Raw genomic sequence first — 25,380 nt, forward strand, 5'->3', positions numbered from 1 at the left:
CTCTTCTTTCCTGTTGTTATTTTCACCAATGCTTGTTGCTTGCTGCAGGGTAAATGAGCACTTTAAGGCTCGTTTCCTTAAAAATGTTTCTGTGAGATTTCAGTCTTAAGAGTGAGCACAGGATTTATCTGGCTCTGCTGCTGCCCTACAGACTAATACTGATTTTCCTGTCCAGCGTCTCCTTTGCAAATATTCCTCCTTCCCAACCCTCCAGATGAGATGGGAGCTTTGCTGCCTTTCTTATGCCGTGGCTAAATAGTCAACAAAAGATTTCCAAATGTCATAACTATTTTTTCCTATTATTTGTTGGTTTTTTTTTTGTTTTTTTTTTTTGGAGAAGTGGAGATTATTGCAGTGCTGTCCCTGAATGTGAACAAGAGTTCAAAAATAGGCACAACTTGTGCGCATCAGGGAAGCTGATCAATATAGGTGGATTTTTGAGGGCAATACTCCCATGCGAAAGAAGAGAAACAGCTGTCTGTCCCCAAGCCTCATTGGGAATTAATCCAGCTCAAAGCTGGATTAACTTCTATTTAAAAAAAAAAAGCAAAAAAAAAGCCCACAAACTTGTATTCCACTGCCACATATGGCGAATATTTAGACTGCAAATATTAGGCAGGGCTAGCTGGTTGGGTACAAGAGAAAGACTCCTTTAAATCACTTATTTTTATCCTGTTGGAAAAAGTGGGGTGGAGGGGAGAAAGCATCTGTCACCCATCTGAGTTTGGAGGGAGCTGAGCAGTGCAGGAGGGTGATGGAACATCTCTAACATGATGCGAGGTTGCATGGAGCCACTGAGGGAGGGCAGTGCAATGCTGCAAGGCAGTACGGTCTGTGTCCGTGTCCAATTCCCTGCCCTTTTTCTTTGCTCTAAACAGACTCATGTCAAATGAGAAGGAACGCTTTCGGTACTTACAGGGGGTTTATAAGAAATGTGGAATCATTCTGTAAGGGGTAATGGTTTTAAACTTGAGAGAAGGTAATTTTAGATCAGGTGTAAGGAGGAAATTCTATACTCGGAGGATAGCAAAGCCTTGGCATAGGCAGCCCAGAGAAGCTTAGGGTGCCCTATACCTGGAGGAGATTGGGGCCAGGTTGGTTGGGCCCCTGAGCAGTCTGGTCTGGTGGGAGGTGTCCCTCCCAAGGCAGAGGCTGGAACTGGATGATCATGAAGGTTTTCTCAACCCAAGCCATTGTATGACTTTATATGACCCTAGGACTTTTCCATTTGGAGTGACATATGATGGTCATTTATGCACCTTGGGAAGAGCAGTGAGACATGTTTGTGTTTCATTCATTTACATTTTCATACACAGGGAAAATAAATAAATAAATAACCCTTTTTGTCTTTTTTTTTTTTTTTTTTTTTTTCCATACAGACTCGGCAGGGATTGAAATAACTAAAAGGAGAAAAAGAAAATTGTTGGTTTTACTAGAGCAATTTTCAAGGTCTGTCTGTTTGTTGCACAGTCCAAGCCCCAGATATCTCAGCTCAGGGTCCGTACCATCAGATGGGCATTTCATTAACAAAAATACCAATATCTGCCATGGAAGAACTGTTCCCATAGAGGACCCCAAAATCTCTGTGAGGGTTCTCCTCTCTGTGGCCTATCCCCCCCAAAAAAGAAAAGAGCTGGAAAGCATTAAAAGATTCTTGCCACCTTTTAAAGGTGATTCTTAGTATGCGGTTTTGAATTTCTCTGGTTTCACACATTGCTGGTTATGTTGCCTATTATAAAGGATTCAGTAAGACACACTTTCTCCCAGTGGTATTTTATTTTGACACATCTCAAATGAAAATACAGCTCATTATCTTATACAGAATTCAAATATGTTGTCACCTGGTTTTCCTGCATTAAAATATGATTCATTTTCGCTGTAGGTATATGAAAAAGCAGAATGACTCTGTAATAAGCCTATTTAGTAATTTATTTATGTATTTTTGTTCACCTAAAATGGGGCAAATGTCAGGCTGTCTTCTTTTCAGATGTCTTTGTGCTCAGAATACAAGCGCTCTTGTGTCTGGTCCTGCTGTTTTCTTTGCTGTGACGGTTTTGGTTCTCGAGAGGCATATTTAAATTTTCATAAATAGAGTAAAACTTTTCAGGAAAAAAAAAAACACAAAACAAAACAAAATGCTCAGAGACCTAATTTCTTTGAGTTTTAAAAGTATTATTTATAATATACTGTGAAGTATCTCAGCCCTGTTGGGGCAGGGCTTTCTGATGGGTCAAAATGCGAAACCTTTTACAGGATGCAGATCAAGGGCTTGATTAAAAGAGATCTGCCGTTCCACCGTGTTTGGTGAAGTTTCTGCAGGCACTGCAGCAGTGAATGTGGGGCTTTTGAACATTTTTGTGGGTTTATTTTTTTCTCTTTATTCGGTTTATAAGATATAAAGCATGAAAACTTGGCTCAACTGGGTGTGCCAGTCTGTTGAGTTTACCTGATCCAGAAGGTGTTTAAATTATGGAACCCACAAGAGATCAATACTTCTCAAAACATTGCCGGCACATCGGAACGTGTTCAAAACAGTATGATTTTGTCAGGTTCCCACAATACCAACCCGCAGCTAAAGAAGCACGTCCATTTAAGCTCTCGATTAACCAAAACTAGCGTTAAAGAGGCGACCTCTGATCCGCACGTTTGAATTTCAATCTTGGAACAGGCTGCAGAGGCTGCATTTAAAGTTGGAATTTTGTTTCATTTGCAGGAGAACGGAAGAGCTGGCAAGCTGAGACACTACCAGTACTTTGTGGAAACCGACATATGAATTTGTTCTACAAATGTGCCAGGGACACACTGATCCAACAGTTAGATCACTTCCAGAAGACACGGAGTTAGATCTCTGAGTTCACTTCCAATTGCTGACTACTACTATCCAATAGAAGAAAAATTCTGCATAAAGTAAACAAGGTAATTAATTATAGCGCCCAGCGATATCCCAACAAGAGCTAAACTTTAAGCATGCAAAAAATAGATGACAAAACAAATGGTAAACTACTCTAATTCTTAAAACAAAGAATGTTCTCATTGGTTTTGGGGACTTGAGGTTGCAGATGGGCTTTGGATTTGTTTGCATGATGGAGGTGAAGCAGAAATAACTGAGATTAGATTTGGTGATAGGAAAGTGGAGGAGGAGATTCTGCTGGAAGGACAGAGGGGACAGCAAGCATTTAAGTGAATACATTAACTTCATTTGGGAATGTGTAAGACAGAAAACCTCTTGAACACCATGGGGGATGACCTGTGCAGAATTATTGCACAAAAAGACCTTTTTACCTTTTTCACGTGTTTTTAAAATGGCGTAAGGCTCACATATAATGAAATATCATTTTGGCAGTCCTATGGAAAACCGGTAACTTTAAGATCTGATGTCTTAACTGTGTTTTTTTCTTGAATATAACTTGCTGATAGCGGGCCACTTTATTTGAAAAAGAGGTCCAAAGGTAAAACACCTCTATGAAGGAAATAAATATATCCGTGACGAGGAAATATAGTGGCAACAGCAGTGTGTTATCATTTATTCTTTGTTTTTAGTAGATCAGAGGAAGACTGACTGTCACTGCAGAGGGAAAAGGGCATGAGAATGAGTATTGCAAGAAGAAAAAGTCTCATTAAAACATTCCTCCTTCTCTGGGATGAATACAGGGGAGTAAAAGTGTTCCTACAAGAACTGTATTATGTAGTGATTTTAAATATAGTGTGAGAATGAAGGACATATGAGCTGCAATAAGAGAACCAAAGAGGAATTATGTGATGTGTTCAGGCTGGGGGCTTGCTTCACATGACAGCAGGAAGAGAGGAAAGGTGCAGGGAAAAAAAATCGGAATCTGCTCTATTCTGAGCCTTTAATGTCAGCCATGTTGGTGTTTTGCAGCTACTTACATTTGCTGATGGTTCCCGGGCACTTCTGACATTCAACTTTGCATCGTCCCCTAAAAATTGGAAAGAAATCTCTTTGTGAGTGACCTGTAGCTTTGACATCACCATAACTAAACAATTCATTTCCTTTTCCTTAGTAATGGTGCAGACACTTGAGGAGCAGAATGCTGTGAGCTTTTATTTCCAGTCTGAGGACAGTTCTGTGATAGGTGGGATAATGCCAGAACCTACTTTTCATTAGACTGTGTGATTTGACTATATATTTCATGGTCTGAATGGTTTGAGTGAATAAGTCATGCCAGAATTTATGGGGTTTTCATCACTACAAATGAATCTTCATCATTACTATGGCGATGTAAGTATTCTTGGGCTGCAGAAGACCCACCATGCCAGCACAAACTGATGCTAACTTGTTGCCTACTATTCCCTTAACAATGACTCTGGGCCACTAAAACTCCAGGATCCCATAGGGACCTTCCTGGCCATCCCATTTTGAGTTTGCAGGACAGGATCCTGGTCTTGTGTGAAAACCACTGACTAAAAATTCTCCTTTCTCTTTTCTTTTACCTTAAGAAGAGGAATGACCAAAGCCCACCTCCTTCTTTTTGGACCAGGCTGCCTTTCTAAGTGCAACAAAAAGCAACAGAAGTGGCAGAGAGAGAATGAATACATTTTCCTTCCCTTCACGTAAATCTTTTTTGGGGGGGTTTTCCTTGCCTTCCCCTCCCCATTTATTTTAACATTGGAAAAGCTCTGGGATTTAATGCCCAACTTCCCAGGATGACAGCAAGACCCTCATGACCCAGCAGTGAGTCCCAGTTCCCACCTGGGTGCCTCTGGAGAGTGACAAATCTCTTGGATGTGCTCTCACATCCCAGAATCACAGGCCAGGAACATCTGTCTGTTCCTTCCCATCCTTCAGACTGCCCCGAGGAGGAGGGAGGCAGGCAAGTAAGGATATGAAAGGCAAAGGCTCAACTGGCCGTGTTACATTAGCCAACTCAAATAATTCCTCTTGGCTGTGGAAACAGCCTTCCCATCCAAAGCTGTCTTTATTTTTTTCTTCCCTTTTTTCTCCCCTCCCCCCCCCCCAAAAAAAACCCAAAACCACCCAAGAACAGCTTATTTCCAATTTGGGGCAGGTTCCTTGGCCGTGGGCCAGCTCTCCCTATTGCCTCTCTGTGCTACTTCCCAATGCCCCTCAAGTGACCTTACTGAAAGCCTCAGGGACCAAACTTTACCGAACAGCAAAATCAAAGTATGCAAATGAAGCTCAGATTATTACATATATAATGATAATGTTTTTCCTATGCTATTGCCTGTGCCCAGCTTCCTTCCCTATGACTCTGAGTGCTTCAGAGCTGTATATAGCTGTTGAGCTGAAGCACCCAAGGATGGCTCTGAAGCAGGAAGAGAGTTCAATCTGCAGGCTGGTTTTCCAGGCACTTTCTTTCTCATTCTCCACAAGATAAGATGATATTCCTCCGGATCTTGCTGTTATTATTTGGGTGTCTCTACTTCACAGCCAAGGGCAGATGAATGCCTTGCGCAGCCTCTTCAGTCCACTCTAGTTCTATTTTAGGCTGAGAAGACTGTGCTGCTTGGATAGATGGGTGCATTTCATGCCAAAAGCTCAGTTTTTCTGCAAAGTTAGGCATCTCAGTTTGAAGAAATAAGTACAAGGTAAAGCTGTTTGAAGGAGTGCATGAAGCTGAGTTGCTATCAGATGTATATGGCATTAAGTACGCATCCTGACTAGGCACTCTCCTGCAAAGGAGGAGAGATGATGTTTACTTGGGCATTTTAATGAATGAGAGGATGCATATTGTGACACTAAATCCTATCCACAGTACCAGTTCAACAGGCATTTAAACACTGAAGTCTGAACTCTGCATAACCAATGGGATCTCAATGAAGGATGTGCAAGAACACTTGTCTGAAGACACCTACTCTTTATTTTTACTACAAAATCAATTAGCATTTCAAAGCAGCCATCTGACATGTACAACGTCAGGAGCCAGATGTTGGCATTGTGATATTAATTTAAAAGGAGAATTTTTTATTATTATTTTTTTAAATGTTGACTTCACAAGGATTAAGTTGAATATTCTCAATGTAGTTGAAAAAAGAATTTGCATTCCCCAAAGACAAACATTCTTGTTTTCTATTTGGTTCTATAGCTCAGTGATTTCTCTCTGGAGGAAGCACAAAACAGAAAGAACTTCTGGTCTCAGGTAAAGTTTTGCTTCAGCTGATCTTTCTAAAAACAGCTGATCTTTTTGGCTGTTTCCATTTTGAATTACAGAATGGCCTGTGTTGCAAAGGCCCACAGTGCTCACCCAGCTCCAACCCCCTGCTGTGTGCAGGGTCACCAACCAGCAGCCCAGGCTGCCCAGAGCCACATCCAGCCTGGCCTTGAATGCCTGCAGGGATGGGGCATCCACAGCCTCCTTGGGCAACCTGTTCCAGTGCGTCACCACCCTCTGGGTGAAAAACATCCTCCTAAGATCCAACCTAAACCTCCTACAATGAAGCTTATACATAATTTATCTTTATAAAAGTAAGATTAGTAAGTAAAATGTGTGTTACTGAGGTTTTATCATGTCGCACTGAGTCCTTTTTCATCCCCTAATCACGTGTTTAAACTTAGTTAGGGATTCTTAGGACCAAAATCCCTGCTGCCTCCTCTCTGGTCCAGCCAGACTGAACATAGTCGCAACACTGCTCTTTGCTGGTACGCATCCATATTCCCAGTGCCAAGAAAAGCCCTTCCCTCTGTGTTTTCCTGTTAGCAATACTGGTATGGAGGCCAAGGACTGACAATCTTTCTCTTAATTCTAAAATCCTCTCCTCCAATAGGGAAAAAGGAAAATGATTGAGAAACCTCTTGCTATTGTTTGGTTGTTTGGTCATAAAGGGGAACTGGACTGCCAAGCCAGCATCCCAACAGCCCTGAATCTCTGTTTAAAACTATGGGTGAAAGGAGAGAAAAGAAAGATCTATTGTTGTTATTATCATTACAGACTACCTTTACAATACAAGTGTTCCACTTAATATTTTATAACTCCACATCAGCCACTGCAGTCACCCAACAGCATTTCTTATTTATCCAGTCAGACATACTAATTTGCTTTTATCAAAATACTTGAAAAAATAATTGTCTTACCTCTCCTAGGACATGCTAGAGGGTTTATTCTCTCCTTGCTATCTACATAGGTCTAAATCCTCACGCGTTGAGAGCAGAATAGGCTTTATGCATGTAGCAGTTTCTTATGATTTCTAGGCTATTATGCCCAAATCCTAATTAACCATTATTAAAAATAATGTGGCCTTTTATGCCACGTGCGATATACCAACATGATAAGATACGGTGTTAAAGTCCCAAGTATAATGTCATTTCACTGCTTTACTTTTCCTCTTTTATTAGAGATTTCTAACATAATACTGCGTTTTCATCTGAAGTGACAGGATTCAGTACGTACTTTGTAGTCTGTGTTCTGCAAACTGCCAAAGCAGAGTCGTTGGATTTAGTTTTCTAATAATCACACAGCCATACAACACGCCCGTACATGTCAGGAACTGAAGGAAGCAAATTTATACACAACAACGTGTGTTTTGTGGATAGCGATAACCCACCCAAATCTAATTTAATCAAATATTTAAAGAGGTAATAATTAATTTTTAAAGGATTGAAGTGAACCGTAACTAGGAAGAAATGTTATTGTTTATTTTTAATGCCAGAACTGTATTCCTGATGCATTTTTAATATTTCATTAAGGTGCTAACTTTCATAGTCTATTTTTTTCAAGTTTCATATCTCACTGATTTATTTTTTTCTTCTGAAGAAAGGTAAAATGCTGTAGGGAAACATAAAGCTTAGAATGATGCATTCTTTGAGGAGCTCTTCTTAAAACTAACTGAAGTCTTTTTATGCAGAAGTCTTCTTTAAGCCTTTCTGGACAAGCAATCTAAGACCAGAAGTCTTTTAAACACGCTCAGGTACAGCATCTGGTTGTGAGCTGGGCAAAGGGTTCTTTCAGCCAGTGGTTGTGTTCATTGGGTTGTGTCTCTGAGCTATCTGTCATCATTCTTACTTTCCAAAAGAGATATCTGCAAGAAAGGTTTTAAAGCCCATTGCCTTTCAAACCCGTGTTCTGCCCTTCCTCAGTCCTTTGCTTTTTGTTTTATTCCTTCTTTTTGATGGAGCGTCTCTCACGTTTTTGAGCCTTTCATACTCAAACTGTGGAAGCCTGTTTATTTCATTCCGGCTCCAGCCCTAGTTAAAGGTGTGAACGACCAAAGTGGAAGGGGGCACACGCACATTAACACTGCCGTGGAAAACATCGCCTGACAGATGGATGCATGTTAAATGGGTGTTTGAAGAAAGGTGTTTGCAATAAAAATCCTGACTATGGCATCAGAGGAAGACCACACACAACTTTCTACTTTTATTTCTGTATTATAAAGGGGTCAGGCTGGTTCTAGTCCCTATGCTTTATACCGTCACTTACCCATATTTGCTATTTTGTGTATGCTTGTATTTGATACGTAATGCTAATAATTTATGTATTACTATTTGCATGTTTATTTCAAAGCCTGGCTGTTTTCAAGGGTCCAATCTGCAGCACGAGGGTCTGAGTCAACGTATTATAAATCACTGGTTTATCCAATAAACAAAATGGTGAAAGAATAAATCGAATTTCTCCAGTTTCAATAACCAGTTCTTGATCTCTGGGGGATACTCACCTAATATGTAACAGTTATGGGGCTGTATCTATGAATATGATGTGCAGATACACCCTTGCTTGGTTTTATCCACCTCTGACCAGCCCTAAGAACTGAAGTGTTTAAATTCTGGTAGAGAACTGAGGCAGGTGATTGGAACTAGATGACCTCTGAAGGCCCTTCCAACCCAAACCATTCTTTGAAAGACAAACTGTAGATTAGATAAGAAGTTCTCTCAGTTTCTGTTCCTAAGTCCTTAGCTGTTCCCTGGATGGGTAACAGGACTCTTTAGGCACAGCATTGCATTTTCTACCATCTTTTCCCAAAATATTTCTGACTCAGTTATCTCCTGCCTACACAGCGATCTTTTGTGCCCCCTGACTTAGGCTGAATTGGTTTCTCTGTATGTACAAACAGGATGGCTTTTCTTTTTTGGTCCTTATTTCATAATTGCTATTTCTATTGGTTTGCTTCTTTTAGTTTTCAATTATACTTCCACTTGACTATCAAGATTATCAAGAACTAAAACATTATTCACATCTGCATATGGTTGACGACCTTTAGATTCAAGTCTGTTTGTATAAACTTGCAAATACGAAGGGATACGTCATAAGACCTTGTAGGCACCCAAATTGTCAGTGAATTCAGCCTGAAACTGGTTTGTTCAGCTTTATTGAGACCTCTTTGCAAGCTGTGCTTGTGTTATGACAATGGATTGTTTGCAGATTCTTAAAATGTCCTGAGTTGATGGAAAAAAGGGCAATTTTTTCTCCTTACAAATACCACTTGACTTTGAGAGGAGTGTTTGAAGCTACACAACCAGAATAGGAGCATTCACACCCGCTGCATGAGTGGCTCAAAAACCCTGTCATTTCTCTCAGGCCCAGCTCCAGCAAGCACTTACACACATGCTTAACTTTATGCACACGAGTAATCCCATTGATTTAATGGGATTATTCCCCTATGCACAGTTACGCAAACATAAGTGTTTGCAGGACTGGGGTCTATTTCTCTTGCGATGATTTGAAACCTGTAGAAGAAAATGCTGTATGCAAGTTAGATATTATTTAATGGCTGCATATTAAGCCTGAATATTTCTGTTGAAATTGGTGAGGCTGTGCCAGTTTCTTTCTGGCTGAGAAACTGTCCTCTTCTGTGTGCATTGTACACTCTTAGCTTGCTAAAACTCATTGTGGCTATCACAGCATAGAAAGGTGTATGGGAACTGTTGAGTCACGGCCTGAACCACTGATCAAGCAGCTGGGGAAAGGACCTGGTCAGCCCTGGGAGCACAGGTGAAGGCAATTCAGCTGTTTGAGTGGATGGGCTGTACCCTGGCTGCACCTCTTTCAGACCCCATGTAAGGGCTGACTGCCACTGAAGAAGGCTCTCTTATTGGAGATCCCTCCCTGGTGGAGTTTTTCTCTGTGAACCTGGAATCTTCTGATACAGGTGAGCAATTTTCTTCCTTTGTAGCACCTTTCTATCATGCTGATCCTTCATCATTACACCTTTGGTGAAACACTTTTTCATATACATATATGTAAATCAATATATCTATACGTGTAGAGATGTATAGTGGAAAAGTACTTGCGAGTATCAAAAGATGATGTGTAAAAATGGATGTTGCATGCACAGGATGAATACTGTTATGAAAATAACTAGAACAAAGAACTGAACTTAAAGTTGCCTCTGACGTGGATAGTTTACTTTTAACTTGAAATTCTGCAGCCAAGGTAATTTTTAATAATGTATGGCAAGTAATCATATGCCATAAATGACAGAAATTGCATATAAGTAAAACAGTACTTCTTTTACCAGTGGTGGGAATCACAAGCGGAATGTATCCACTATCAAGGCAGCAGGAACACTTGTAGAACAAAAGCAGCTAAAGAAGCTGGTTTGGCCCAGGCATGTTTTGATGTGTGGTGTATCGTGTTGGCTAAACAACAGCATTATTAAACAGTTTGGGCTGGAGCATCACTGGGCTCTTGAATGTGGTGAAAGGAAAGAATCGTGCTGTGTCATTCCATAGAAAATACAAACAGCCTTACACCACTGGCACATTCAAACACCTAGTGGGATATGCTGGGCATCAGTGTTCAAGGTTTTATGTAAGGTAACAGCTGCTTTGGTCAGGCAGTTAATTAAATGTGTTAATTTTCTATACAACCCACAGTAGTGACAACAGGTCAAAGTGGAATTTTATGACATTTCAAGGTTCCCTTATGTGATCTCAATGGTGGATGGCACCCACGCCATCTTTAACAGCCCTTCACTGTATGATGCTGCCTTTCCCCTCTGGAAAACTTCAGTCTTTGACTCTGCAAACATTGCAATTTTAATATATTGGTACTACTTGCTGGGTATTGCCAGTTGTCCCAGCTCCAGTCCTGAAATGCTGTTTGGGCTTATTCCCATACTGGTGCTGGTTTAGTCTGAAGATGAAACAATTTATTTGCAAAGCTACTTTTAATTTTCTCCCTCCTCTCTCATTTCTTATGAGAAATATTCAATGAGTGGATCTGTAGGGTGAAAATAAACTAGTATGGTATTTTTTAATAGATATTGTATTTGTCAGATGTAGAGTTACAGAACATTCTTTCCTTTTCCTTGATAGTTCAGTTTGCTGCGTTGCAACATGACAAATTCAACCTTTTCCATAACATTGCTACTTCCATAACACAGTAATAACTCAAAGGCCTCGGGAAAGATAAGGTAAATGGAGATGATTCATGGAAACGGCTACAAAACCTTTTTAGAAATAATGGACTGACAAATATGAACAATATTTGAATAATATAAACGGACTAGACAAGCTTCCTCTCCACTGAATGGATAAAACACTGTGAAGAAATGTGGAAGAAATGTAAAACAACAAGTTAAGTGTATAAGGACTGACCGAAAATGAGTCACACTCCCACGCTTTTGGCTCACAATTTGAAATACTTGTTTTTTACTTGATTGGGTAGCCACTAAAAGTATATAGTAAGCTTTGTTTGAATTTAATCTGTCACTTTTTTTTGATGAGTGACAATGATTTTATGACATATGTCACATAGTGTCACATCATTCAAAACACATTAAGTCATGCTTTATCCAGTCATTTCTGAAGGCAGTAATGCTATTCAACGTGACGTGACACGAGGAGATGTAACACAACTCAACAGCTGAAAAAATAAAGGGAAAGTTTGGTAGGTGTGACATGGGATCCTGAAATTACATTGTAGTGAATCTTAGGAGGGAGATCCCAGGAGCTAAGTTTGTAAAACAGATCTGTTGCTTGACTTGTGTCTTTAGGATGATGAGCTCTGGGTTCATGTGCACAGAGGGGCAGTGGGTGGATACTACAGTCACGACAGCAGTCTCGCTGGGCTTGGTAGAACAAACTAGCTCTTTAGGAACTACTTTTTGGAGAGTCTTATGCCTGAAAAGAGACAATATTGGAACTCTTTATGGCTTGAAACATCAACACAGTCTTGTTTCACATTGTTTTTCCTCTCACCGTTTTGTTCATGGAGCCTAGAAATATGGATTCTTTAAAATCTTTGGGTACTGTCAGGCTTGGAAGCTAAAGATCAGCCAAGCTTTGATCCTTCCTAAACTCCCCACCTGGAAACTCCCTTTAACTCTTAGATGTACTGCTAACCACTGAACATCGCAAACAGGGCACACAAGTGTGAGACCTGACGTGATGTCCAAAAAGCTGCTCACAGCTCTGAATACAAACAGAAATGTGGGCCCAGCTTTCTGAAATTATTCACCACCCTATTTTCCCAGTTTCCTATTAACTTCCTTCTTTTCAGAGATGCTGCTATTTTTAAGGCCTGCTTTTTCCCTGTTGGTTGTCTTGGAAGACATCCTCAGTGCCTGGAGTTTCCACCATGTTCTAGGGCAGCTGAGAACTGATGTGAGTGACGTCCATTCACCTCTTTCTTTTGTTCTCTAACCGTCTTTTAAATATTCAGCCTGCAAATAATTAACAATATCTTGAAATTCTTCCACCTTTGCAAGTAAAGAAAAACTTGTGTAAATTCTCACTTTGTTGTCACACCTGTTGGAAATCACTATTACAACTTAGGTGTGAAAGAACGTGACTGAACTCTACGTAGTAAGAAAAGTACACACACCAATCTCAACTTAAGTGCATCACCGCTGCTATAAAACAGACAAAACTACTTTGGTGACATTCGCCGTTACTGTACGTTGACAAGTTCCCATTTAATTTACTACATATGGTTCTACGTCTCCATAGCTACTCTCGTGAATTCATTATTCATTAAATAAGTGATGAATTTACTCAAATATTGCAGCCACATGGCCGACACAAATGCATTCTAATATTATTAACACGTTGCCAACTTGCAACTCTTCGAAGTCTGAGTAAATGTTTTGACAAGAAGAGGCAGCAAGAACAAATAAGTAGTAGCAGTCTAGATGAAGTTCAGCCATAGTTCTAACAGCTTTAAAGTCTTAACAGTGTTTTCACTGGGGCAGTACCAGATAAATTGCTCTTATGTGTGCATACAAGAGACTAAAATTCCTTTGAAAGTTTATAATTTCTCATGGGAAAACACAACATAAAAGTTACTTTTACTCATAGAAAAACAACACCATATTTTCCTGTCAACCTTTGCTGTTGGGAATTTCAAACTTTTTGCATTTTTTCCCTGTGATTCTTTGTCGACCCGGGGGACAGGCGTTTACAACATAATTTACTTTCAGCGTGTCTCTGTAAATCATTGTAATACTTTCTATGGCTAAGAAGAAAGAAAACGCTCTCAAGTTGGGCGGACAAAGTACTTTTCTGAGCCTCCAAACTAAAAACACCTCGGCTTCAGAAACATGGAGAGATACAGGAAAGTTTTACGAGGGCTTTGCATGAATGTTTGTGTTTAGAGGTTGTAGCATTTATTAGGAAATATTTATTGAACTGTATTTACTTGCAGTAAAATATATGGAATGCCTGGAAAATAAAGTGTGTTGGTGGTACAAATTAAAATCACCAGCATCCCATGTTTGGGGAAGGCTGTTATTTTTTCCTTGCTGTTATTGAGGTCTGTTGTTGTCCCTGTTGTTGTATGGGCTTAGCAGAGCTGTCTCGGATTAGGTGATTTAAGCATGGCCTCCCATAAAAAAATAGCTGGAAACCTGTAGAGCCTTTCAGCCTCACTTTTTGAGGCTGCTGCTAATATCAAGGCTCATTCAGTTTTACATTAGAACTTGATGACTTGCACATTGGTTGAACCTTCACCTTTTACAACCTTAATGGGGATTTATTAGCTATTTCACAGTGTGTAAATTTGAATCTAGGTCAGATGAGGAAGAAAAATAGGGCAAATCTGGGCCTTAAGTATAACCTGCATATAATATATCAGGATAAAAAAAAAGGTGCAAAATTAAACAGATGATTAAAAGTGTCTAGAGCAGTCAGAGTTTGAAAAAAGAGCTTGATAAATTAGGGGTGTTAGCGGGCTGTTTTTTTTTTCTCCCTGAGTTCAAACTCAGGTGACTGGTGAAAGTCTGGTTTCCACACAAATTCAGCAGATTAAGGAGTTAAAATAGCTTGTTAACCTGTTTCTGCTAACTGCTCGCAAGAGGAAATGTAACACAGGTGTGTTTGATATTCGCAAGATTAAAGCTTTTGTCTACCATCAAATGTTTGCCACATTAAAGCTGTTTTAATGAGGTATTGGAAGATAATGAATGTAAGCCTCTAATTCACTGCAGAAGAGACAGCTTGCCCCTGCTCTGACCTCACTGCAACCAGGTATCTACAACAACATATTAGTCACACGCAGACCCAAAGCCAAAATAGCCTCTAAAAGCGGAGGTGCTTCAGGTGCTCGGGGGAACTTTTCTGCTCAGCATCCTGGTAATTTAAAGTCAGATATTCCTAGAATGATGGTTCCCATCTCTTACTATGTGAGGGCTGCCCAGAGGAGGTAAAAAAGCAACAGGCACAAGGAGGGGTTTTTACAGTGCCTGTGGATGGGGGGGGGGCGAATAAGGGGGGGGGGGGGAAGAGGGCACAAATTAATGCTGTTGCTCATTCATGTTAACACTTAGAGATACTTCGATAGACAATAGCAGGAGCGAAGATACGCTTTGGAGGGCTTTCTGGTTAGTCTGGTTCTGTATCTAATATCTGATGGAGTCACCCTCCCGCAAGGTGAAGGTGTGCTGCCGCTTCGTTGTTCTTAATAGAATAAGCTCCAAATAAAAATAAAAGAAAGATCCCGAAAGGTTCTCCAAACCAGATTTATTTTGGCATGCGTACGCAGGAAACTATGTACTGTAGCAAGTTTTAAATACTGTATTTGGACACTAATTCTCAACTGCCGTCATCAGTTTGCTGACAGCCATCTGCTTGGACCCTGCTCCTTCCTCCCATTCAGCACAGCTAAAGTAAAATATTGACAGAAACAACTTCTGCAGCAAAAGTGGAAAAGTTAATAACATAACTGAAGTCACATAGGATTTTTTTTTTTCCTCTCTAATGTTCTAGAGCCCTCCTCCAATTTTGTTTTGCTTGTGCCTTTATTTAGATGAGTACCACCCATCCTAAAAATAGGAGGCTGTATAGCTGGATATCTTTAGATGAACAGGTTACCAAGGAGAAATCTATAGTCTTAAGTGCCTACCAGATAGTTTCTGTGGCTTAGTCCTAATGAGCAGCGCACGTGCTCTTGGGGAGCTGGCACACCGTGTGGTACATTGTCAATCAGAGCAGCAAAAATCTTGTCATGGTGCGGCTGCTGCTGAAAGATGCAGAGGAACATGCAGCAGATTGCTAAAATAGTGATGTAAGGAGCCAATGCAACACCCCGTGTCATGCCTGGGGCTCAGGGCTGCCTGGCTGGTGCTGATAGCTTTGCTCTGCTCATGGCTTGTGCTATTCCCCACCTGAGTGAGTTGGAGCTGCCGTAGCTCAGCACAAAGCAGACTCTACCTTCAGCTCTTTGCAGGAAATGCCATTAAAGCTCTTGCACAGGTCATAGGGCAATGCACAATAGATGACTTCACCACTAATTAGTTCAAAAAGAAAAGTGAATGTGTGCCTACACACACACAATCACACACAGATATACGTTCACATAAATAATTTATTTATCGTATCTATTTATAATACATGAATCTTTTATATTTTATGGCAATACCATCACAGTTTTTAGATTTACATCTCTTATTAAATTCCCCACACAACAAAACACAGCGCTATAGAAATATATAGCCCTGCAAACTGATTCAAGACTTCTAATCCAAGTGGTCTTACTGTCTGCAATATTCCTTTCTAAATTGTGCCATTACGTCCCACAAATTGACTTGCAGTGAAAGATAATTTCTTTTTATTCTCTTGCAGTGTTGCAGTAGAAAGAATCTTTCCCATAAAGAACAATGTGACAGTTTTCGCATTGAACCTTCTGCCATGTATGTCTGTGACTGCAGATACATGCACACCCAACCTGAAATCAGCCCTGAGAGTAGATGGGTATTTTTGATGAAGGGGTCAATTAAAACCTTTCAGCACCCTGTGTCCCAGATGATGGACCACGTAGCTATGAAGTGTGCTGAGGGTGGCCCACCAGCCATATTGCTCTACCTCGTAGGTTCTCATCCTCAGAAAGCCACAGGCATAATAAAACACATCATGAGACCAAAGATTTGACCGGGGACGGAGAAGTATAAACAAGGCACTATTGACCAAGAAACCATAGGGTTGGTGAAGCCATAGGAGTGATGCAATCCATACTGCAAATTATTTTGCTCCTACATCTCCAATGGAATTAATGAACATTCACAAAGATTTTAATCCCTGACATAGATGAATGTCAGGAATTATAACTGTATAATATTTTAAAGAAGTGTTTATAGCACATAACGAACTTTAAGACTATGGTTATAAACTTAAGTCCTACAGGTAAATAACGTAAGAAAGGAATAAGTCATCATACGTTCTGAATACTAAAAGAAGCAAAACACACAACCACGTCCAACTAGGGAATGTTCTGTTGCCTGCTGTGACATAGTGACATCTCAAAGACTGACATGTTTCTCAGCCCTTAAGAGCAGTCACCATCTGTACGGAGCACAGAGCTCAGCACATCTGGCAAGGGAACACCTTGCCATATAACCCTAGCCATGACTGCAACCAAAAAACTGCAGAAGAAGAGGAAAATTGACAAAGGTCTCCTCTGTGTATCTTTCCCTCTGAAGTGTAATATCTATCTTCAAACCGTTTCTTGGTATAGCATCTTTAATGCCAGCACTTATGTCAGACGAGTCTACAAAGATGACGATTGACGTCACTGGAGAATCTACAAGTTTTCTGTGAGCAAAGTGTCATAAAACAGACCAACAAACCAGATTCTCCTCCCTGACTAACACAAGACATAAACACGCACGCAGCTCTGCACAGCCATATCTAATTGTAAGGTCATGCCTTTCTTTAATGAGCTCTCTAAAAGTTTACACCAAGTTTCCTCAGTGAAACAGGTAGGGTCTCATTGATCTCCAGCCAGGGCTGTCATTAAAGAGGATGGGGTTCCAATTTCTGATTAATGAAAACTATAATTACGTACAGATAATGAAGAGAAAGACACATTTCCGTGTTACTTTAAACAAAGAAGAGTTAAGGCCTTATCTTAACTATGCATTGGCACTGCAATGCGAAATGGTCATGCAAAATTAATTTTTAATGTGTTCAATTTATATTAAAAATTTCTGCAAGTGTGTGATTTTTTTTTCCCTTCTAAGTCTGGAGTGCTACTTCATTTACAATATTCCCTGAAGGTGTTTTTTTTTTAAAGAGACTCTTAAACTGAAGCCATTTTAAGGGTTTTATGAGACATTATGTGAGCTTTCATATGCAAGTTAGTCGTTAAGTACCAGATATTATATTCTGTAATATGCTTAAGTGATATTAGAGGCTGTATATAGCCTGCAGTAATGGCTATTGCTGCTTTTTTAATTTATCAAGAAAATGCTGCTTAAATAAGGAGCAAATCAGTGCTTGGGTGTAGAAAATATAAATGTACAGGAAGTAATAGTATCACTGCAACAGACTTTGCACGTCCAGCTCCCCAGCGGAGCAAACACAATGTCTTCTTTCCCTTACTCCTGTTGACATACATGGAAGACCCACACACGCGGTGATGGAAATATGCAACAAGAGAGATGTCACTGAGTCTCACTGAGCAGTATGTGAACGCTGCTCCTCAAGACTTCACGACATTTAATATTATGCCCTCTGTTAACTGAGTGGGTTTCTTTTTGGTACAATCCTTGGCATTCAAACAAAGTAGTGTCTCACATTTGGACACAGCCCAGTGAAGTCTTTGAATGTTCATCCTACAAAGGGAAATATTTTTGTTAAGCTGGATTCATTGGTCAAGCTATAACAGCTAGGATAAAAAAACCTCACGTGGTGACAAACTTGCTGTTTTTCTTTTGGCCCCTCTTGCTGAGAAATAAGGAGGAAAAAAAAAAAAAAAGAAAAGAAAGAAAGAAGAAACCTTTAAACTGACAAGCCTGTAGAAATTGTAAAGTCACTTTACTTTACTTACAGATGTGCTTCCTGCTCCCTGCTCTGACACAGAAACAAATCCTTTTGTAGTTGTACTGCATGGAAGTGGGACACAGGCGTGTTTTGCCCTGCCCACCCCACGCACTTCTCCCTGCTCTGAGCACACAGTGCTGCCTGGAGCCCAGGGCTCATTCCCTTCCCTCTGACCAGGGACCACAAATCCTTGCCCAGCTGCAAATTCCCACTTTCCTGCCGTGTTATGATTGAAGAAATGTATTTTAAATGAGAAATCATCTTCTCCATTTTCTTTCTCTCACCCAGCTGCTGTTTCCCACTCTGATTCCTGTTTTGGAGCCATAATTAATGTGGTTTTTTTCTTTTTTTTCTTTTTTCAAATCACACCATCCTTCTCTTTCGCTCCCCCTCCTCCTGGTTCTCCTCACAGCTGCAGATCCTCACTCCTCCTTCCATCACCGTCTCTATCATCCTCGCTCTGCTCCCTCCCCTGGCTCACTTAAATATTTCAGAGAATAGCAATCCAGCTCCATCCAGGCTTCATGGCACTCCTCTCTTCTCATCTGCACTCATTCTCACTTGTTGTCCCTGAGAGGAACAAGGTTCTTGGCACGCTACAAGCTGCCTCTCTAACAAACCTGGCCACAAACGAGCTTAAAGCTGAGCACCAAATAGGCAACACAAACCTTAGCAATCACTACCTTGAAGAACAGTTTTGCAGGTAATGCTTGAGCCCAGGCTCTCCAAAGTGATGCAGTAAAAGCCCAGGACAGACATCTCCCCAACCCCACCGGCTCTCTCCATCCTGATGACCTGACTTTAGCCTCTTCCTTTCATCACAAAACTCTCATTGATGGCTCCTTATCTGTCCAAGATCACAGAATGCTAGAATGGCTTGCATTTGAAGGGACCAGCAAACATCATCTAGTCCCAACATTCAGATGAGGAAAATATAGGATTCTCCAAGGGAAATGTAGCATTTGCTGTCTACACCCATGTATGAGGATGACAAGTCTGCCATGTGGGCTGCCCATCATTACAACTTTAAGGTGGCTTTTGCTTTTTGCTGTGGAGTTTGCTGCAATTCCTTCCCACCTTGTTTGGATGAGGATGTCACAGTGCTGCCAAATGCGTTTCAGTTCAGCTCTTTCCATGGCAAATGGGCAGAGAGCTGGACTGAAGGCCAGTAAGAAATAACAGCATCAATGAAAACACACACAAAAAAAGAACCAACCGAAAAACAAACAAACAACAACCAAAAACCTACCAAGCAATCAGTAAATTTAAGCAGCAATATATTTAACAAGTCTATCAACAGCTGAGTCCCTCCTCTCTCTGTTGAGCCCAAGCCTGAGCCCCAGCACTCTGCCCGCAGACCTTCCCCAGCCACTCCTGGGCTCTGATATCAGGAGCCAACTTTTATCCAGTTTCAAGCTCTTTCACATGCTCTAAACCATTTCACACATTTCCCATGGGTTAAGTGAGGAACACCCTGCACAGAGCTGTCCTGTTAATGTCCATCTGGTCAAAGGCCAGTGAGGCTCTTCAACAGTTACCAACTTCAGTCCTACAATCCAGAGTTTGAACTGGATTAATCCACAGGAGACGACACCAGCATCTGCTTCTCTTCTCTTTCCCAGCCCTTTGCACACATGCACGAAGCCTCATTAAATTAATGAAGATATTTTCCCACTCTTCACCTTCGTGCATGCAGCTCTATGTCCATCTTCTACACACCAGCTACGTGCATGCATGTGCATATGTGCACTTCAAGTGTGCCAAGGCACCTTCCCCCCGTTACATACAAACAGATGTTTCTATATAGAACGCATATTATAAATCTAAATCAATGCAGGAAATCTGAATAAATCACAGCTAAGTCGCAGCTTAAAATAAACATTCTGGGGAAAAAAAAAACTATATATAAGCAAATAAACTTTCCTTTAAAAAAAAATAATTGGCAGAATGTTTATTTATTTAACAACAGCCATGCAGTTGCTTACACTTACTACAAATGTTTTATCTCTTCTTCCTCCGCACCTGTCCCTGAGTGAATAGAGCCACATCTGTCTCATCTTGGCATAACAAGCACACATCTACATCTGCGAAAGATGATTCCATTTTTTTTTTTGAAGGAAACACTGTCTACTTTTACACTCCTGCAGCCTGCAAGGAATTCTTGCACAATGGATTTTGTGTCTTGCAGGAAGGCTGCTAAATAGTGAATAGTGAGTTTGGAAATGATGCAACAAAAGTAATGCCTGATTTGAAGAACAAATAGTGAGACGTGGATGTAAATATGTGTTTATTCTAAACTTTACAGAGACGACAGATGCACTGTGATGCTACCTTCATGTTACTGTCTCTAGCACAGCAGATTCTCACTTAGCAGCACTCAGGAAATGAGAGCTGTAAAGTACAGGGATAGTAACTGGATGTAGACACTTACACCCATCAGCTGCTGAGTCAAAGCCTGGATGAATTTGGTAATAAGTAAAAAACTTATCTGATGTTTGTTTAGTGGCAAATATAACATGAGATAATGGGCTCTATGGTGGGTTTGGATCTTTGGCCTGTATTGTCAGTATCCTTTGTTTGTCCCTTCCCAACAAGATGCTCGTGTGCGGGAGGGGGAAATGCTACACATGGGGGATGTGCAGGGGGACGTGTGGTCAAACCAGGCAGCCTGCAGTGGTGGAATGAAGCACAAGAAGGGTCTCAGTCCTCTGGGAAAGCCACAGGGTCAGCACGGCCAACATGCTCCTGGCTGAGAGCTGCCTCTTGCTGTCCAGGGTTATGTTATTAATAACACTCAGTAGCTCATTAAATAAATGAAGAGGTGAGCTTTGGCTGATGTAGTTAAGGGTTTAATGAGGTAAAATAGCGAAATAGCCAAAAACCTCTTGCTGACTGCACCGCCAGTGATACTGAACTGATGAGTCGCGGTGGTGTTATGAACTTCTTTTATGGGCCTGGCTATCAAAGCTGAAGCAGAAATAAAGGAAAAGTGCCCCAGAGCTCCTCATCACTGTTGGGTTTTCATACTATCGCCTGGAGCCAGGGAGAGCATCAATCCAGCACCACTGTGGGACCTCAGGTACCCAACCCAGACTGTGTTGTGTGCGGTGCCAACAAATCTGTGTCTGCTGACCAACCAGGGAACATGATGTTTTCAATGTGCATGGATGGCAGAGAGATTTCAGTGAGAAACGAGGCCCGGCCAGGAAGTAGAATCTTTGTGCATGGAAAAAATATGCCTGTAATAAAAGTTGGCTTCACTGCTTTCCACCACTTCCTGGCCATTTTTCATCCTTTGCCAACCTGGAGATCTGTGCAAAGTATAGGAAGCCCTCCTTACTGTCTTATTCGCTCAGAACTTTTGAACTTGAAAAAGAAACGGAGAGAAAAATTAAATACAGGAGTGTGTTTCTTCTATGCAGAAGTGAGTGTTATTCCTCTCTGAAACTTGCTGCTGCTTTTCCCTCACTGTGCTAAGGGGGTACAGAGTTGGATCGAGACAGATCCATTCCTCTGTGATATCAAATCTGTTCCAACTGTGGCCAGAATCAAAAGAAATCACTAAGATTATATTCAAAAGTAAATTATTTTGCTGGGGGGAAAAAAACCCACAAACAATCACAATAACAGAATATGGTATCAATTGCAATTATTTGAATGTTTTCAGAAATGTATGGATAGTGAATGAAAACTCATCCTGTCAGACCCTTTAAAGGGTCAACAAATTGAACTGATGATTTTCTTTTAAGATAGTTATGAAGTGGAGGGGACCACTTGTACTCAGTGACACAGTCCTTCTGCGCACTGGACTGGGGTACATGGGTCTCATGTGCTACGATGTTGGGCTTTTTTTCCTCCTCGTGCTTTGTTTTTAATGTATATTTTCAGTGTTTCGTGTGCTATCTTTAGGCTTTCTCAAAATTAACTGCTTGATTTACCCGTCCTTCCTCGGAATTTATGATTCATATCTTCCCTTTTTTTCCTCTCCCTCTCTCCTGCCAGACCTTTCCAACTCCCAACTGCTCCTCTATCTTCTATTTTCTATATTAAGCACCTCAGGCTCTGATGTACTTGACAATGACTTGTACTTTAAAAACACACACAATAGCACACTGGCAACTAAAGATATTTGCTGTCGTGTGACACACATATGCTAACTTCACATTCATGGCCTTTTACCATCTTAGTAAATACCCTACATTTACCTCTTTATCTTCTTTACATTCACTTCAAATTTCATTGTTAAGAAGCCACAAAACAATAAATAAATAAAATCACTGACATAGTTATATAATGTGTATTATTTACTTAATAGCTGTTCTGGTCTATTGGGTAAATATATAGTCAGGCAGTTTTTAAAAACATGTATTACGTACCCAAGAGACCAGAGAGAGACTCTGAAGGAGCTGTTCCAGTCTATTGGGTAAATATGTATTTAGGCAATTCTTCAAAATATGTTAAAATTCCTTCAGTGCCATTCTGGTCAATTGGTTAAATATGCATTTAGGCTTCATTTTTTTTTTTTTACTTTTCTTTTTTCAAAACGCCTTTTATGTAGCTGATGACTGAAGAAACTGTAAATGCTAAATGTGTTTTCCTTCTTTTACCGATGAGCACGGCTTGTTATTTGCTCCCAGATCTCAGCTCTGTTCCCTGCTGCTGCATTTCTTTGAGGCCAAGGAAGAACCACACATGGCATCATCACAGAGAGGGGTGGCACAAGCAAAGGCTAAAATGGACATGGGTGTATGTGAGCAATGTTATGAATGGCATTAACCCTTCCGATGGCTGTCGTGCCCACTGAAAGCGATGCTCTGCACACATCTTCCCTGCATCACACTCAGTGGATTGCCATACTTAGCATTGCACCATGCTGGTTCAGCTGATGGATATTTTTAAGCCAGGTGCATTTTCAGTATTCAGAGGTACAAAACATCATTCAGAAGTCCTGTTCTCAATGCTGGGTTTGCTCGTATGGGTGAAGTTTAGCCCAAGATAAAGTACGAGTTAGATCAGGGCTCAACCAGCAGCACTCACATCGCTCTAAATACATGAATTTATGTATCTGTAAGATGATAGATACATTCCTCCAAAATCTTTTTAGGTGTTCAAGGCGACAGGATAATCAAATGTGATGGCTGAGCTGTAACACAAGTTTCTGAAAATCTGCATGTGAAGTAGCTGTGACAGATGTTAGCGTGCTGGGGTTTGTGCAGCTTCTGCTGTATTTCAGTGGAGCTTGTATATTTACATCTAGTTCTGTCTGAGTGATCTCTGGTGACAATTTTACACATTGGAAGAAGCAGGGGCTGGGCTCAGCAAGTGACTCAACAGAGGCAAATGAGGAGACTTCTACAGGCTTTTTCCTATTAATGCACCGCTTTCAAGACAATTAATGACAACTCAAAGCTGAGTATATGCATATACTCTTAGTGTAGAAGCCCAAATCCTCCTGTGCTTTGCTCCTCTATTGCAATGAACACTATTTGGTGAAAACAGAGGGAAGTAATGTAGAAGAGAAGAGATAGAAATGAGCATGGGAACAACGGGAGCACATATGTAAGCTCACACAAATTCCACATCCATCTCTACGTGTGGAGATGAACGTTGTATTGGCTCTACCTATATCCTAAATAGGCAAATGCTAACGTAGAAATGCTCTCCTTGAAGGCAGAGGGGCTCCTCTTATGCTTAAATTTAAGCCAAGTGTAAACCTTCACAGGCTGGAGTAGAATGATGTCACCATTTCAAATCAATCAACTCCTTTTGTTTTGCATTAATACAAGTAGAATGCAACTTTAATTCTGAGGAATGTTTGAAGGAAAGCAAATATGGAAAAATATTGATAAGAATCCTCATAAGGAATATTGATAAATGAACATGTTGATAAGAAATCTTAATAAATTGGAGGCTTTATTGCCAAAATAAATGTATTATCCAAATTATTAGACCAGCTGTAGTGCTAGTATAAAAATAACAGTGCATTTGAAGTGACGCTGTGTTAGTCACATCATTTCATAAACAATGATCAAATCCCTTCAGAATAAAAGAATCTTCCCTGTCAAATATCATGAGATGCTTTCCAGATCCACCCGTGTATCTAGGCCTTTCCATTAATCAGGACTACATAGGATTTCTCTTTTTAAATCACTGAGCTGGATGCCGAGAGATGCTCTCAACAGGAACTGTTGCTGTGTAACATACTCAAGCCTGAAATGTGATTCTATTTTTATAATATAAGGATCTCTGTGGGCTAAGGGGAGTTCTGGTAGGTTTGGTGTTCAGATCTGGATGTCAAGCTTATTCTGTAAAAAAGGCAAAGTTCCATATTTCAATAATATTCCAGTTTGTTGAGGTTGGCAGGGACCAAGGATCTTTCTTCCCCCAATTTATTCTACAAGCCATTGGTGAGGTTTTCCTCTTCAAAAGATACTCCTGCCTTGCCAGGCAAAATGGGGGTAAAGTGTAACTGGAGCTTCTGAAATAGCTCTGCTATTCTGAAATAGCTCACTATTTTCATTTCTGCCTACTTAACCACGTTGATCGCCCTTTCCTAAGAGAATAAAACAAATAAATAAAAGGAAAGGACAAAACACATATATTAAGCATATAAAAAAACAGCCATCATTGCTCCAAAGCCAAGAGACTTCTCTGCTTGTATTAGGCAGTGGCTGTAACAAAGGGCAGGATACTGGGTTAACCCACTGTAGGCATAATTTGATTCAGAAATTTCACTGATCCTAAGAATATTCTTATTCTATCATCTGAACATGTGACAGCCTTGTGATGGGCACAAATGGGGGAAGAGATCAGACCACCAAACCCAATTACATTAGATTAAACAGAAATGCGATGTTTTCTATAGTCAAAAAATTCTGGAGACATCATCAAAGCTATCAGCGTCCATCTCTTCACAATCTCCACTAGGATCATTTTGTTCCCTCTGCATTGATCTACTACAAAACAGAAAATTAATTTAAAGGAGGAAAGATCTTCTAATATTTATGTCTGAACATATGTGTGGGCAAAACACAGACTGAGAGCCAACAGCTTATTCCAATAGTCTGGATGAACACTCAACATAGGGCCCCATCCAAACCCCATCAAGACCCAAAAGGCCACCTTCCATTGACTCCAGTGGACATTAGCCTGCATTCCAACCCTCCTTCCACATCTGTGCCCACACACATGCTCTTTCCAAACTCTCCTGT

At 40.6% G+C, this 25,380-nt stretch overlaps 2 long non-coding RNA genes across 3 annotated transcripts in view; one reads left to right on the plus strand and one right to left on the minus strand.

Annotated features, from left to right (window-relative positions):
• LOC107317064 (uncharacterized) overlaps positions 1–4,969 on the plus strand; it is a 38,583-nt gene extending 33,614 nt beyond the window's left edge. Inside the window, exon 11 of the long non-coding RNA XR_014948165.1 lies at positions 2,714–4,969. This is a non-coding gene — a long non-coding RNA (uncharacterized LOC107317064). The remainder of the gene's footprint in view (positions 1–2,713) is intronic.
• LOC107317065 (uncharacterized) overlaps positions 1,758–25,380 on the minus strand; it is a 240,432-nt gene continuing 216,809 nt past the window's right edge. For both annotated transcript variants that reach the window (XR_014948167.1, XR_014948166.1), the window contains 2 exons: positions 3,889–3,938; positions 1,758–2,898 (listed from right to left, as the gene is read on the minus strand). This is a non-coding gene — a long non-coding RNA (uncharacterized LOC107317065). The remainder of the gene's footprint in view (positions 2,899–3,888; positions 3,939–25,380) is intronic.

The sequence above is a fragment of the Coturnix japonica genome, chromosome 7, assembly GCF_054131305.1.
Source record: "Coturnix japonica strain WE chromosome 7, WE-NBRP24, whole genome shotgun sequence".
In the NCBI taxonomy this organism is placed as follows: Eukaryota; Metazoa; Chordata; class Aves; order Galliformes; family Phasianidae; genus Coturnix; species Coturnix japonica.